Raw genomic sequence first — 13,064 nt, 5'->3', positions numbered from 1 at the left:
TTTTCTTTTTTTAGATTCCACATATAAGTGATATTTGGTATTTTTTCTTTCCCTTTCTGGCTTACTTATTATGATGATCTCTAGGTCATCCATGTTGCTGCAAGTAACATTATTTTATTCTTTCTTATGGCTGAGTAGTAGTCCATAGCATATATATTCCACAACTTCTTTATCCAGTCATCTGTCCATGGACATTTAGGTTGTTTCCATTTCTTGGCTATTGGAAATAGTTCTGCTATGAACATAGGAGTGCATGTATCTTTCAGCATTAAGGTTCCCTCTGATATGCCCAGAAGTGGGATTTCTGGATCATATGGTAAGTCTATTTTTAGTCTTTTGTGGAGTCTCCATACTGTTTCCCACAATAGCTACACCAAACTACATTCCTACCAGCAGTATGGGAGGGTTCCCTTTTCCCCACACCCTCTCCAGCATTTATCATTTGTGGGCTTTTGAATAATGACCATTCTGACTGGTGTGAGATGATACGTCACACCAGTAGTTTTGATTTGCATTTCTCTGATAATTAGCGACATTGAACATTTGTTCATGTGCCTATTGGCCATTTGTATGTTTTCATTGGAGATTTGCTTGTTTAAGTCTTCTGCCCATTTTTATACTGAGACTTTGATGCAAGGACTGGCTCATAGGCTTTGCCGATATTTTTACACACTTTAAATTAAACCACCTCTGTTACAGCATTGGTGAGCCCTTCCTTGTAAACACATCCCAAGTTTCAGAGAGGATAGGTTGGTATAGTGAGTCGGTAGCTGGACTTTGTCCCATCTTCTGAAGCAGTCTGAAAACACTGGAAGTGAAATGTCTTGCCCAGCTGAGAACAGGGAACCTTGTTCAGTGCTCCAAGCTGGCAGAATGAGAGAGCAGTTTCTGCTTCCAGGTAGATTGTTTTCATAATCTCAGAGGTAGGCACAGCCATTCTTCTCCATTATGCTTTTCTGTATTTTACAGCTACATAGGTGGCCATGTTGTCCTTAATAGATATTTTTCCCTCTTTGGTGAAATAATGAAAAGGAAAAGTCTTAGTCATGTAGCTTTATTATTAAATTTTCTACTTAGTTTTCTATTTAATTCCTTTTTATGACACTCTGGCTCCTTCCATTTAAGAAGCTGCAATAAATGAAGGAGAGGAACGAGGCAGATAAGCTTGGATTAGCAGTCTTCCTTGATAATGCTTAGAGAGAACCTCATGCCAGTACCCTAATTAACAAATCTGAAATGTGGTGGCAGTTTATAGTTCAAACAGTATTGTCTGTAGTCATTTCAATCTATCAGGTTTTGTAGGAAGATTGTACAAAGACTTGATGGTTATATTGTTACACAAATTTAATTCTATGAACATAAAAAAATTGATTACCCTGGGGGCATTAAGAACTGTTTTTACTGATTGAATATTTTACTTGCATAAATGGTAGTTCTTATAAACAGCTGCACATTTTACTGTTAGCATCTTAAAGTTCTTAAAGTATAACCATACATGTTTCATTTTAATTGTGGATTCCCCCCCCCACACACACACACATATCAAGAAGATCATATACAGGATGTTTTGCTTAATACTGGTAGCAAGATGGTAAAATTGCTGTCCATACTTCAAGAGAACTTCTATCTTGCTCTCTTTTCTTTTATTCCCTTTCTGAAAAAAAGAATATTTGCTTAAAAATAATTGATTCAGTGGGGCTACTCTAATAGCCTTGCAGAATCTAAGCTAGACTATTCCTAGACATGGGGAGAGTTTGTCAGAAAATGCCATTCTTGAGGATGTAAGGTGATGAGGTAACATTTTAGCTGTCCCAAAACCTCAAAGCTGGAGGATACCTGGGGATGTTCTAGTCTCTAGCTTCCCTCATTTTACAAATCAGGAGACCCAGACCACACAGAGATCTAGCTGATGTCTTCTCATCAGTTGGAAATCCCATTTTCATGATCCTCATCCAATGATTTCTGCCTCTTTAGTTCTATTGTTGGCTTGAGTATTTAATGTTGCGTAGTGATTTTGGAAGGGATTACCAGTGGCCAAATAATATCCATTCTTCCTTTGTTCCTTAGTAACAGTGTTATTTGGTGCATCAATGTGCCCAGATAAAATATTATAATTTTTATTACACATAACTAAGTTTTGTCCAGTGAGATACAAGCAGAAATATTTGGGAGGACTTCTGAGAGGTCTTTTCAAGGGGAGATGCTTCAGCTGGAAATCAAGACTTCTTGTCCTCCATTCCACTTCCTTCTTTCTGCTGCCTGGAAAGCAGACTTGATGGCTGGAGCTCTTGTAGCTACCTTGGACTGCATGGTTATCTTGATTATTGTAATAAGCTAGAATAGTGGAGGAAAACCACATAGAAGCGTAGGTCCTTAACTGACAACTATGGAACTGCTATAGCAGCCTGGAATGCTTGTTAATATTATTTTCCCTTTGAGTGAGAAACAGATTTCTCTTTGACCTGAACTGTTATGATTTTGATTTTCCTCCCACTTGCAGTTGAACTGATTTGGCTACAGTGATGTTTCAAATGAATAATAGAGAGGTGTGATTCCCACAGATGAGGGCGGTGTTGTAATAAATACCGACCTAATCCCAGTAACTCCCAAAGAAACTCATAATATTAGAAGAGTTGCTTGATTTATCTATATTTCACTTTTACTTGAAAAACAGAGACAATGATAATAGCCCTTATTGCTTCTTCATATTCTGATAATATAAAAGTTCTTGAAATAATATGAAATACTCTTAATATGCAGTATGATTTTCACTAATAATATTCTCTTGATCTAAAGCAGGGTTTCTTAACTGAAAGTCTGTGAATTCCTTGGTATTTTATGAAAAATTGTAATTGTGGATGTAATTTTTTCCTAGCGAGAAGATCCTTTAAATCCTCAGCAGAATCTAGATATCAGAGACAATGTCCAAAATGGGAAGATGATATTTATCTACAGAAGGGACTTTTCTGTTGTAGAGCAATTAAAATAGAAGATTATTTAAAATCCTACCTTAAACATCATAATCACCATTTAATAGCCATCTCAGAATGGCCAAAATTGACAGATCCTTCAAGTTCTCATTTCTCACACTACTTCCTCCCAAAAGCGTTTTTTTTAAGTGTCAAGTAGGAAAGAATCTTTCTGTTTTTGGATTCCCATAGGACTTTAATAAACACTCTCTTAAAATGCTTATCTGTGTATTGTCTACTTCTCTGCTGGACTTCAAACTCCTGGAAAGCAAGTATTAAGTCTAGACCTGTATTAAATCTCCAGCCACTTAATCATATGACTTATTCAGTAAATGCTTGTTGGATGAATAAATTCCTGAAAACATTTGTTTATTTTAGTGGTGTATACAGTACCTTTTTGGTCTAGAAAATAGCAAACTTGAACCTCAAAAGGAATTTAATAGGAAGGACTTCACATTGGATCCAGGGTTCAGCCACTGGAACAGGGCACAGAGAGGGAGCAGATGGTGATTCACATTGTGTGGCTGAAATGCAAATCTTGTCACTTGTCTGCTGTCCCTAAACATCGAGATGACAATGGGAGTCAGATTCGTGCTTAAGCTTGCTCAGAAAAGTTAGGTTTAAGAAAATACAAGCAGTTTTCTACCTCGGAGATATCAGTTGTTACCATACGACTAAGAAAATTCTACTTTCTGTGTAGTAGTTACAGAACAAAGGAAAGCTAATCATATGTTTCCCTTAGATACAAATTCAACTTTTCATGTTATCTGAAATTATGTTGGCACTGTAGGATTCTAGCAGTACGGAAGCCATTTGTTCTTGCTGACATCTGATGGGCTTTTAGGCAATTTTGGTTTAATTATACTTGGTTGCTTCTGATTAATTCATTTAATTTTTCCCAGGGTGTTGGGCATTCTTAAACATTCCAGGAAAAACCTGTTTGGAGACTTGAAGAGGCTTAAGAAAATACTCTTCTTTCCTTACGATGTTGAGGATCATTTGAGAAACATACTTAGCAATCAGACTGAAAGAAATAGATACATAAACTTTATTGCTGGTATAGTTATAACCATGGCATAGATTTGTCGGCAAGTTGAGTGCTAATAATTTACCCCTGAATTTAGCAGATTTACTCACCCAGTTACTTGCACACCTGGACAACTTTATTTTCCTGGATCCCTTCCTAAAGGGCCAAGTTCTGTACTGCATGGCCAGAGTACAGAACAGAAAACACCCTTTATGAAGGGACGAGTTTCCGAAGTAAGAATAGAAGAGGAAACTGAGAACCTTATGTTTTGTCCCTTCCAAACTCCTGGGGTAAGTCCAGGAGTGTTACTCTACCATTGTCCCTCCAGATAGGAACTTGTGTCAGGGTAATTAATGTTCCCTCTGCTTACATATGTATTTCATTGTGTTCCTCTAACACTGTTTCATGTCATCATTGTCTTCCCACCAATATTGATACTGATAAAAATTATTTATATCATGGGATACTAAAATGTGGCCAGTTTTCTGAATATTCCCATTTTATTTATATTTATTATTTTTATTCTTATATATTAGTTATCACAAATATATGTGAATACTTACTACATGGATTTTGGTAGGTGCTTAGTAAATACTGATCGCATATGTTGCAGTATAGTTTTAGCTTTATGCCTCATCTGTCCCTGACAGGTATTACAGCTCATTCTCTAACCCCCAGGGAAACTTTTCTTGCATAATTCCAGGAGGCGCATTCATATGATGTCCTGTGTGATAGTATAGCTGTCATTTTAATACTCATTACTAAATCGTCAAATTATATAAGAATCTAGTGAAAACCATATTGTTGCCTAGCTCTGTAACTGCAGCATCTGTTCAAAAAAATCATTCATTCATTCTTTAAACATCTATTGAGCTTTACCACTGAGCTAGATGCTAGGTTAACAAAACTGAACAGGACATGCTATCTTTTTTGAGGCGGTCATATTCTAGTAGACAAAACTGATGTATAAACAGATCGTTACAAAGCAGTATGCTTGAGGACAATGTGAACACAAAGAAACAACAGTGCCATTCTGGGGATGGGAGTGATGGGTGGGGAGGAGGAAGAATGCATTCAGAAATGCTTCATCTTAAAATAGTCCTTATTGGATTGATGGATGGATAGGATAGAGGGATAAAGGGTTGAATAGTTATGTAACAGGATAGTTATTGCCATTATCATCATTTTATAGAAAGTCAGGCACAGAGAAGCTAAGTAACTTGCCCAAGCTCACACAGTAAGTGGAGAATTGAGGATACTAGGCTGTCTGACTCCAGCGTGTTCACTCATAAAGTCTGAAAGTTAGAACTACTTCTCAAAGATTAGAAATGTTTCCTGGTGAAAGGGTTTGAGGTGCAGAAACATTACAGATAAGGAGAGAATACATTTGTGAGGAGGGAAGAAAATAGCAAGAAGTGTTCAAGGAAGGAACAAGAAAGAGTCCTGGTTGATGAATGGAATAGAAAACACTGATAAATCAGGGAGGTAAGGAGGTCTTTAGAGAGGGGACGTGGTATGAATGGGTAGTGCTTAGGTTTTGCCAGAGAATTGATAGGGTTCGTTGAAGGATTTAAATAGGAAGATAATGTTTAGATTTCTATTTTGGAAAGGGCACTCTGACATCAGTGTGGAGAATGGATTTCAACCAGGGCTTTTCATTTTTTATTCATTTCCAGGTGAAAAATGCTGTAGCAACATAGAAGGTTTAGAGATCAATAAATGGCACAATTTAAGATGTCTGAAAGGAACTCTTTGGCTCCTTAATATAGAGTGCATTCCGCAGAAGTTGAAAGTGCCCCTACTCTGTTAAGTGTAGTATTTTTAGCATTTATAGCTGTGAAGAGGGATGTCTCATTATTCAACTTAAGACGTCACTGAACAAAAGTGATATCCGGGTTTATCCTGACCATTTCCCTTTTCCTCTCAAAAAAAAACTGGTTAATTTGATATTTTTTCTTCCCACCTTAATTTTTTTCTGGAACTGATAATGAAAGTTCATGAATAGCTTGATGAGTGAGAGGGCAGAGTGAGTGGGCTGGGGTCCTTTAATGAAAGAAATTGGCAAATGATCGAGGTTTAAGAATCCAGGTATTTTGTAACCATCGTTATAAAAGTGATTCAGTCAAGATTCATCAGTGTATGTGAAAATGACCAGGTGAAAAGCTGTTAGAAAAAATGACATACAGTTTCAGAGTATTCTCCATCACTACTTAGTAGTTATAAAAGTAAAATTATACCTTTATGTTTAAAAAAAGATTCAGTGATCAAACTTAATACCACCAATAACAAGACAGACTGACAATATCTTCCTCCTAATGCAATGCGCCAAGAATCCAGTGTCACCTATACGAAGACTATATAGTAAATGGTAGTTTTATATCACTGTTAATTTTCCTGGCTTCTTTAATCCTCTTGCGGTGGTGTAGGTGAGAGTCATTGTTCTCCCAAAAAAGCAGTATTTGGTGAATCATTACATTTTACATGTTAAATATTTAGCACTTTTATTTGTCAGTGTTTCCTTAGTTATACTGAAAAAAAAATGGTCAATTCTTAAAGTTACTTAAGGATAAAGTGTTATGATGTCTGCTACTTACTTTCAAATGATTCAGCAAAAAAAAAAAAAAGAATATAACAGAGAAGGAAGAAGGGAAGGTGAGAGAAGAGGTAGTAAAAACAGAAAGCAGTCATCAAAATGTTTACATGAGTTCTGGGTCAAAAACATGAGGATTCAATGTACCATTCTCTCAACTTTCTTGTCATTTTGAAATTTTTCAATAAAAAAAAAGAAGGAAATCTAGATGATCAAATTGAAAATAGTGCTCTGTAATTTTATCCAAAGTTATTACATTTTATATGTTATTTTAGATCCACTCTACCCAACAATTTTAAGATTGAATACATTTGCTTTATTTTATATCAGGTTGTTTTAAAATTTCAAACTTTAGAACCACTGGTTTACTGTAGGCAAACCCACGTAGGACTGTTTTTGGTTATGAACATAATTGGAAAAGAAAAAAATCGTCAACAAAGGAAAATACATGTTCTGCATAACAAAGTTAAAAAAAAAATCTGCCGTCTATTAGCTGTCATCCCTTAGACAACTTACTCAAATCTCTGGTTCTCAGTGACTTCATGTAGGAAACAGGAATAGTAAAGACACATAACTCACAAGGTTGTGGTGAAGATTAAATTAGATAATCCATGTAAAGGGCATAGCAATTTCTGACACATAATTAACACTCAAAATAATGATAGTCCATGGCAAAAAAAAAAAAAAATGTGTCTCTGGACAAAAGTCATCTTTCAATCTTCACTGCTCAGAATAAGTCTGTAATACCCCCCACCCCCACCCTGTAAAAAATACAATTACAAACTGTTTTGAAATTTCCAAGTCTCAGATAAATATATCACTTAGCATATGAGCACATGCATAGTTGAAATTTACATATGATCATGTGGATACATCATGTAGATTTTGTAAACTTTAGATTCCTAGAATTAAAGGTTTGATTTCCCTACTGTTGTCATTTGCTTGCGTTGTTTCTGTATCATAAAGATACAGAAGGTAGAAGGATAGGAATCCAGACAGAGGTTTCCCTGAAAAGAGCTTTTAAAATTTCTAAAGAGAATCTTGAGTTCTGTCTTAATCTTTGATTTACGTGTGTTCTAAAGTTAAGTCTATTCCTGTGTATCTGGGAATCAATCCATTTTGGGGGAAAAAAAAAAACCTTTTAATTCATTTTCTTGAAGCAAGTGGAAAGGAAAGCAGGCATCTTATTCCTCTTTTTTTGCTCCATAAAATATAAGAATAGGATAAGCCCCTTATAATCATCCACTTCACTTTTTTCCTAAAGTGACACTGGCAATCTTAACAAACACAGAACTTTTTGGATTTAGCTCTGCTTCTGCCAGTCTTCATCCTTTGGGTACCTTCTTTCTCATCTTGTTCCATCTGTGGCAGATTTAAGGGGAGACAGTTTCCCTTTAAGAAACAAAGGTGAGCTGTAACTTCCCTCACGTAAAAGCCTGAACAAGGCTTTTTGCAGTTGATGGAAAGGATGCCAAAGAATAAAATGAAAGGCGCCTGCCATCTACCTAGTGCCTGCCCTCCCTGGAGCTGACAGAAGAGCTCAGCACCAGAGCCGAAGAGTCCACAGGGCACTACATTAGTGATAAAGCTGATGATAAATAATAATGACCTTAGTGGATGATGAGAAATGCACTAAACTTTTTCTGAGCCCGATGGGATGATGTAGGGTGTACAATATAAATGCATGGAATTTGTAAAGAAAGCAGATGCTGAGAGATTCAATTTCTCTCCCCCATAATTTCAGTGGACAATGAGTTGGGTAGGTGCTTATTAAATGGTTGAAGTCAGGAAACCAAAGAGGTCTAACAACTGAGTTAGAGGCAAGTCCATGAATTGAAGCATATTTTATTTAATCCCAACTCTCTATTAATAGTGTATCTATTTTGAGAGTAAGATCACATTCCTGAAATGGAAACATAGGAAAGGATACCCATCTGTTTAGGGAGAATCACAGAGACAGAAAGGAAAAAAATAAATATTTATGAAATTACATGGACCTCCACTTGCCATAGAGTTGTGTTCCCTGGTTTCTGTGGTGGTGGGGGTGGGAAGGAGAGGGTAACGGAGCTGGATGGAGATTCATCTTTCTCAGTTCCATGTGGTTTGGTGAGAGGCAGAGAAGGGAGGAGAGGGTGTTTTGGGTACCTGTTCTGACTTATCTTTTATACTGAGTCATTATACCACTAGACATTTGTTCTAAGGCCCACGTTTGTTTGCACTAATAGACTTGGTATTACAGTATTTTCTCGGCTTTTGGACTAGCTTGTTGTACTGATTGTTATCATTTTTGTGAAAGCATACTGGAAATTCTGAAGTAACTTCCAAGGCGAAACAGTCCATTTGCGACTGCAGCTATATTTAGAGCACTACCATTTAAACTCAGTCCGTTTTTAATCTCAACTCTGAATTCTTAGGGATTCTAACTATGAGGACTCCATCAAGATTCCTTTGGGTCATGGTTTCGCAGATGTGGTACTGTTGACAGATTTGGACAATTTCAGGAAGGGGGACTGCCCTGTGCATGGCAGGAACTTTAGCAGAGGCCAGTTGCATACCCCCTCCCCAGGTTGTGACAATCAAAAACTAGTCTTTCAAAACTTGCTGTTTCGGTTGGAAGAAAAATCCAAATCTTCTGAGGAAAAGAACTGTTGTTTCTCAGATGATAAGAAACTCAGTATGTGTTCTCTGGCCAGTATAATAAGCATAAATACCCCTAAAAATAAATGAGAAATACCACTTACAAAGCCACTTGTCTACAATTTGTCCCTCTCCCCCTCCCCTTCCCTCTCTCTGCACACATACACACACACAGGTGTGCATACCCTAAACAAATAGATATTTTTTGCTAATGGTGACTCCAAATTTCTGAGCCATTATTGGTAGTTAAATATTGAGGCACACTGCATTTTTATCCAGCTTATAGGTCATTTTGATGTCACTGTGACATACTTTTCAAAACAGGCTTCTTTCTCTTCAGACTACTTTAATTTTGTGATCCAGGTCCCAGTGGGTCATTGTAAAAGCAATCTGCCTACTTCCTAGAAAACAAATACGGCCACACACTTTCTTGTGTGGATCCATGTTTCCTGATGAATTTCTTACCGGCTCCATCACTTTTGCTTAGAGAAGAAAGTCCAGTCAAGTTGCTGAGATTGTCTTTCCAGTGGGTGCCCTGCGAAGTGATTTCTGATCCATCTATTCCTTTGAAATTTTGTTCTCAGCTGGAGAAATGTCACAGTTGTCTTAGCTTTTAGCTCTGTTTTTCAGTGAGAGAGGCAAGGAATAGGAAATATGAATACTTTCTCGAAGAAGCAATGAATAGTTGTATGCACATCAAGTCACTTACTGCTGAAGATTCCAAAGCATTAAAAATATTGATTAAGCCTCAAGCTGTTGGGAAATTATTGCTATAACTTTCATTTTGCCCCTTGATTTGCTGAAGCTCAGAACTATATTAAACTTACCGAATCTTGTGTTGTGGCCCAAAAGAGACCTCAGGAGCCCCATTCTCCACATTCTTATTAGCCTTGACAGGAGTATTGTTAAAAATGTTGATTATTCACAGTTCCCAAGAGATACAGTTTCTTGCAATTTCCATGCAAATTCTAAAACTATCTCTGTGTATATTTTGGCTTCTAGAATACATCTTGAGGTAATATATCAGGTTCTACTGTTTTTATGAAGATAGTCTCTCTTGTTTGCAGTTACTAATCATTTTGGTCTTTCTCGCCATCTCTTTGCTGTATTTATTTTGACATTACTGTTGGCTTTGACCTTAGAAGAAAAAAAAATAGACATTGCCCACATTTAGGCTTTCATTATAAACCACTTCATGTTTTAAATGGTCTGACTCAGGGGAGAAGTGTATGAAAAATTGATGGAAGTTAGAAATTTTTAGTTAGTAATTATCACCTACCGTTAGAAATAAGTGCAAATCACATGATGTCAAAGTGAATCTATCACATACCATAATCAAAGATGAATGAAAGTAATTGCCAGGCAAACAGGGAATGAAGAGAACTTAAAACCAATTAAACTATTTATTTCGACAGTACCACTGAATAAACACGTTTGTATTTTAATTTGCTTTTCTTTTCATTTGCTTCAGCAATATGTTTGCTAATATAACTGAGACACACAATTACTATTTAATTAACCTATTTTTGTCGGCACCTCACATGAGCCGCCTAAAGTAGATGTGCTGAAGTCTCAGTAATAATGAGCCAGATAAAAATAACAAACATAAAATTTGTGCCAGTCATTTTACAAGTTACGCCAAATTGCAACAATACCAAACACAATATAGAAAGAAGTTAGTTTTAAAGAAATCAGATTGAAAATATATACAAAAGCAAACATGTTGAAGCAACACAAAATTACTCAAAAGTTTCGTGAATTAAAAAGAAAATTTTTAATTATACACTTTCATCATCCGCCACTTTGTATATTGTTACTATTAACAATTGATAATAAGTCTACCTGAGGCCTCGTATTTGGTTGGGAATAATTGAGTTGGCAATGGCTACAGAAAGATCTGGCAGGCATGCATCGTTTACAAAATCCTGTATCCTTTGGGTGAGCTGTTTTTGTAGTATGTTCAGTAAAGCACCGTTAAAGTGTGGATCCTTGTTTCTTTGATTCCCTGAGACCAGTATCAAAACCCAAGCTGTTCAGGTTGTCTTGACCTTGATGATACACATTTTTCCACAAAAGATGGCATGACTGTCAACATGAAGAGAAGCCCCATCTTTCTCTACCTTTGGATGGTAGGAGTGTAAGAAAGTAAGACAGACTAATCCCCTTTAAATAGAAGACTCTTTCCCCACAAATCAAGCACCTGGTCATTGGTGCCATGAAGACAAAACACTTTGACTGGACTTTTGACTCTTCATCCAGTTATTTTACTCTCAGGTGGACACAGTTTGTGTAGAAAGAGCCCAAACCATCTTCTACCGAACTTCTTTTTTCCCTTTTACACATTTGTAATTCATTCACACTTACTGATCAGGACGCCTCGAGTTGTCTAAAACAGCTGCATGTTAGCCAGTTTATCATGGGACCTTCAAAGGTAACAGAGACTCCCAAATTTAGAACAGTTTTGAAAAAGCCTGTCTTGATTTCATTTCCATTGCTCTGGTCGCTGCTATGAAGTGTAAGCACTATTCTAATGGAGATCTACATTCTAGGTGTTAGGACAATAGTTGAATTTCTTATCGATGAGAGTTCTCAGAGATCTGGACCAAGGCCTGATTGTACAGATAAGAAACAGAAAGTTCAGAGAGATGTAGGCATATTGTAGATCATCTGATTTTCTTAGCAAGGTGAGGATTAGAACTCAGATTTTCTCTCCCTAATTTCCACCCCGTCTATCACAGAAGCTTACTAACTCTAAGCTGCTTGGTGTGTTGGAACTTTAAATGATCACACAGTGCCTTACGCACAGCCTTGTATGAGTGACAGGAGACATGAGTCTCCTTTCTCTGAAATGGAATGTTTTACATCCCTAACCCACAGTTGCTTAGCTAAGGTCAAATTTACATAAGCAAATGTCTTCAGGGGCTGGCAGGTAGCATATATGAGCAAAAGCAGGAGTTGGCACCATTTTGGTAAAGTACAGAACACATGTTCTGTTTAAAAATGTTCACATTCAAATTCTAAAATCTCTTTCTTGCCAAACCGAGCATGTCCACAGGCTACTAGTTTGCACATCCTGACTGCATCACCATGCAGATAGACTGAAGAAGTGTGGTACTTCATTTATGTAAGCAGAATCAACATTACCCGATCCTTTTTGAGTACTTGGTGTCCTGAGTTTTATGCCAAACCCTCTGCTTGAATGCCCTGGACTTCCAGAGCTCAGTAATAAGCATATATTTGGACACTTAAAATGCCCTGAGAGAGACGAGCTTTCATCAAACCTGTCTCCCCACCGTCTAGATCTGCGAAGAATATACACATAACATATCCCACTAAATCCATAGGGGAAATGCTGCAGCCTGTAAGCTTCCTGGGAGCTGCAAAAAAAAACCCTAACAGACACATCAAATCACAGGGCAAACCCACCATATGTAGCGAACAACCAGTGTAATTATATTGCAGAGTTGAGGAATTACATAAATTGCCCATTGGGAAGGAAGCCTTAATCTCTTGCCCCTCCCTTGAAATCTATAAACAGCTGTGCGCGTCTCTGTGTATCTGTGAAAGGTGGAACACATTTGATCGGGGAACCAACTTGATTTCCTAATCAGGTTCTATGTGAGCAGAGCCAGTTAGAGATGTGTGTGATTCTCCCAGTGTGCATCTTTGATTCATGCGCTAATTATGTCGATCCTTTGGGGAACACAGCCACGGAGCTGGGTCCTCCTTGATTAATGCTGGCGGAGAGCCACGCAGCGCGCAGCGGAGAGCAGTTCAGCATCTCTAGTCCCAGCTGAGGATATGGTCCCATTATCTCCCAGCTGCCTAAGCAGTCCATAAG

General features: G+C 37.4%; 1 protein-coding gene across 2 annotated transcripts in view; it reads left to right on the top strand.

The window, feature by feature from the left end:
- Positions 1-13,064, top strand: part of CNTN4 (contactin 4) — an 813,748-nt gene that overhangs the window by 342,361 nt on the left and 458,323 nt on the right. The gene's annotated exons all lie outside the window — the stretch shown is intronic.

The sequence above is a fragment of the Camelus ferus genome, chromosome 17, assembly GCF_009834535.1.
Source record: "Camelus ferus isolate YT-003-E chromosome 17, BCGSAC_Cfer_1.0, whole genome shotgun sequence".
Taxonomy (NCBI): domain Eukaryota; kingdom Metazoa; phylum Chordata; class Mammalia; order Artiodactyla; family Camelidae; genus Camelus; species Camelus ferus.
The sequence above is the reverse complement of the archived record's forward strand: the minus strand, read 5'-3'. Positions and strand labels throughout refer to the sequence as shown.